Source organism: Octopus sinensis, linkage group LG23 (assembly GCF_006345805.1).
Source record: "Octopus sinensis linkage group LG23, ASM634580v1, whole genome shotgun sequence".
Classification (NCBI taxonomy): Eukaryota; Metazoa; Mollusca; class Cephalopoda; order Octopoda; family Octopodidae; genus Octopus; species Octopus sinensis.
In genome coordinates, this window is record NC_043019.1 from 4,600,374 (window position 1) to 4,604,513 (window position 4,140).

Consider the following 4,140-nt stretch of genomic DNA (forward strand, 5'->3'; position numbering starts at 1 on the left):
AATGAATTAATAAATAAATGAATTAATAAATAATGAATAAATAAATGAAATCTTTATATATAAAAGTGAGGTTGTGTGAGTGTCTGTCTCCTACGATTTAGATTCCTAACTACTCCCACATTTAACCAAATTCGGGTATCTTATAGTCGTGATTCATATCGAGCCCTTCTGGGTATTAGCGTGCGTCTACGATGAGTCTACGATTTAAAAAAAAATTTACCATCATTTTTTTCCATTTTAATGCATTTTTCGCTATTATATAAGGAAAGTAACTCTCTAAAAATGTCTACGATGAGTCAACGATTTAAAAAAAAATTTACCTTAATTTTTTTTCCATTTTTTCGCTAATTTTTTGGCTATAACTCTCAGAAAATGCTTATATAGTTATTTCCCTTACAAACCCGAGCAACGCCGGGCGATACTGCTAGTATTTTATAATTAAAAAACAAATTATAAGGGTGGCTTTTCTATCTAGAGTGCTGCGAAGGTGCCATCACGGCTCGAGAGACAAATCGCCGGGTTTGGATGGTCTGCCCTACGAGTTTTACAATTGTATGCTAGACTTGTTTGGAGACGTCTTGGCAGTGGTATACTGCAACTGGCAGTAAAACGGGAGCATACCCGGTTTTGTGAGTCGAGGAGCTGTAACACTGCTGAAGAAAGATCCAAACAAGGGGAACATTATAGATAACTTTACACCAATCACTCTGCTCAATGCAGACCTGAAAATTTGACAAAGGTTTTAGCCAAGAGGTTGGCGCTTGTCATCGAGAAACTGGTCGACAACTCACAAACGTGCGCCGTGCCGGGCCGGAGCATCCATGACAACCTCCATCTGATGCGCTACATCATAGACAGGGTAGTTAACGAACCTGGCATGGGTGGGGCCCTGATCAACTTGGATCAATCGAAAGCCTTCGATAGGGTAGACCATCGATACTTGGAGGCAGTCCTGAGAGCGGCTGGTTTCGGTCCCGTCTTCCGCGGCTGGATAGCTGCCTTGTACAGAGGCATCCGTTCGGTAATTCGCGTAAATGGACATCTATCGAGACCTTTCGACATTGCACGTTCGGTCCGTCAGGGATGCCCCCTCTCGGCGCTTCTATACGTATTGACTCTTGAGCCACTACTGCGGAAGCTGGCGACTCTGAGGGGCATCCCGCGAGAATTGGGATGCGGGACGAGCGTGTCTGCATACACGGACGACGTCACCGTCATAGTGTCAAGCCACGAGTACATCGAGCGGGTCGGCGAGACACCGAAAGACTACGAAGCGGTGACAGGAGCAAAAATCAACCGGGAAAAGTCAGTGGGCTTGCGGCTCGGCACCTGGAGAAGCAAGCCCATGCCGTCCAGCAGTACCTCCGTCGTGGGACGCTGGACAGACGGCCCGGTTGAGTTGCTCGGGGTCTGGTTCGGTCCGGACCTCCAAATGGAGAAGAACTGGAACGAGATAACGAGTAGGGTGGTCACTTTCGCCCAGCAATGGGCCGAGAGGAAACTGTCCCTAAAAGGTCGGGCGGAGGTGGCGAACACGTACATAGCGTCCATCATCTACTACCGCCTGACCGTCGTACCTTGTCCCGACCCTACCATAACCAAACTAGAACGCATTCTCTTCCGCTTCTTGTGGAAAGGATGCGTCCCGATGGTCAGGCGATCCATTTGCTGTCAACACCCGTTAAAAGGAGGGCTGGGCATGCCGTGGTTGATGATGCGCAGACACGCGCTGAGACTGCGACATCTCCGGCTCTATGTAGACGACGGTGAACAGGTGTGGTCGCCGTTTGTAAGGCACGCATTCCCGCAACTCGTCTCCATGACCGAACTGCAGTCATGGATCAAAAACAGGCCGAGGAAGGGCGAATGGCACCGCGAGTGTCGCGTTGCTCACAAGCAACTCTGCCGTCCCGGGTCGACCTTGAGTGACTTCAACACAACCAAAGCATTCTATAGGGGTTTAGTGGAGGGGAGGTACGACGCCGAGCTCGGGGCGAACCTGGACGTCGACGAGGAGTACCTGACCCGCCTGTTCAGGACGACTTTCGGGCCAGGGCCCATGGACAACTTCCAGAGATCCCTGGCCTGGCAGTGCTACCGAGAAGCGCTACCCGTTCGGGATAAGCTCTATAGGCATGGCTCGAGAAACACGGGGCCGACCTGCCCGAGATGCGGTCAGAGCGACGAAACCGCTCTGCACGCAATCGTGCAGTGTCCAGCAATTTCCGACCTGTGGACTTATGTCGAACGACTGCTGTCACGTGTGGGTCGTGTCGGTTTATCAGCCGAGTCTATCGTTAATATCGTCACGCCTCATTCCTTCAAACGGGAAGGAAGAGCTATTTTTATCATACTTGTGGCTATGGCGAAAGAATGTATCTGGTGGACGCGCCTGAAAGGATTAGAGACAAACACTTTCCTCTCTGGTCAATCTTTCATCAACTTCTTCAAGTATCACTTGAAGAAGAAAGTGAGAGTAGAGAGGCAAGTTTTGTCTAGTGAATGTTTTAAAAAAAGATGGGTGAATGTAGCAAGGATGGCACCTATGAATGACGAAGCCACCTTGACTATGATTCTATGAACCGTAAAAATTAATACAGAGAGTTGCTTATTTGCAAAAAAAAAAAAAAGAAGAAACATAACATGTGACTTCATTGACCGAGGTTACCGTGGTCTTTTCTTTCCCCGGGTAAACCTCACCTGTCCTCCCCTTTACAATTCATATTGACATTTTTGTGATTACGATCCCTATTGATCAACTTTTCCCCCCCCCTTTTTTGTCCTCTTTCTTTCCTTTTACGATCCCTTTTGATCGAAAACCAACCCCCTTTTTTTTACCCCCAAAAGAAAAGCCCTACCTTGCAATTTGTTCTGTCTGTGTGGCTAATAAAGAAACATATCTTGCAGAAAATAACTGTTGCTTTGCAATTTATACTTACTATGACAGACCGGAGTGATTAGAAATAGCAGTCAAAACCAGAAGCCTTGTATTAAAAACGGAAGACGAAAAGCTTAACGGCAGCGGACATCATAGAATGCAGGTCTGATCCTTTGCTGGAAGGTGGTAGAAGGGATGTCAGGATATTAAGTCTGTTTTTAATTTGTTTATATCTCCCGGGTGGGAGATGGGCTGAATCCTGGAAGTACTGCTATACCAGGCCAACCCGTGGCAAAGGCGGAGCAAGCCCCTAACTCTTCGCCTCGTTCTAAAAATCAGTTTAATATCGATGGTCCCAAATAGAGACCGTATCAGATATTAAGCTGATAAGAACAGATACTACACTTTGATCTTAGCCAAAAGGCCGAGAAGCGATAATTTTTTACCCTAGCTTAAAACTATTATACCTATTTCTATTTAGTACAGTGACTGATTTATACTTACCACTTACATAGCTGTATTTAATTAGTTCTTCCATATTTTGTAATATCTTTTATTTTATTTCGTAGTAGTTGTTTTATTTAATCATTTCAATCTGAGAATTTTAATATTTCTATTTTTTTAAAAATGATATTATCCTAAACGTAATCTGTAATTGTGTTGATTTGAGAATAAACGTGAATGAAAATTACGGGATATTTTCGGTTTGAACGGCAGTTTTTTCTAGCGGTGTCATATGAAATTGTCACCCATAATTATGACCCTGGTATCGATCTATTGCATTTCAATCTACTTTAGGGTTAGGGTGCACCTGAGCACTGTATACAATAATTTCATTATTATTATTATATTATCTTTTTTTCTTCAGAAATGTAAATAAACCCAGTCTGTTTTCTTAAACGAGGGACATATTCATACGGCACAGAATGTTGTTTACCTCAATAGACGTCAGTGATTGGTTGAAATTGCAGAAAAAAAAAACCCAACAAATATCTTACAAACCCGAGCAACGCCGGGCGATACTGCTAGTAATAAATAAATGAAATAACACAAATGAATAAAAAAAAGCCTCGCCGAAACCTGGGAATTTTTTTTAATGGCGGTGCCCCAGCATGGCCACAGCTCAAGCGCTGAAACTGGAAAACATAAAACATAAATAAATAAATTAATGAATAAATAAATAAACGAAATAGGCGCAGGAGTGGCTGTGTGGTAAGTAGATTGCTAACCAACCACATGGTTCCGGGTTCAGTCCCACTGCG

At 44.4% G+C, this 4,140-nt stretch overlaps 1 non-coding gene across 1 annotated transcript; it reads right to left on the minus strand.

Annotated features, from left to right (window-relative positions):
- Nucleotides 1–3,120: 3,120 nt before the first annotated feature.
- LOC115223731 lies at nt 3,121–3,314 on the minus strand. Its single transcript, XR_003882824.1, has one exon. It is a non-coding gene; the product is annotated as a U2 spliceosomal RNA (small nuclear RNA).
- Nucleotides 3,315–4,140: the final 826 nt, after the last annotated feature.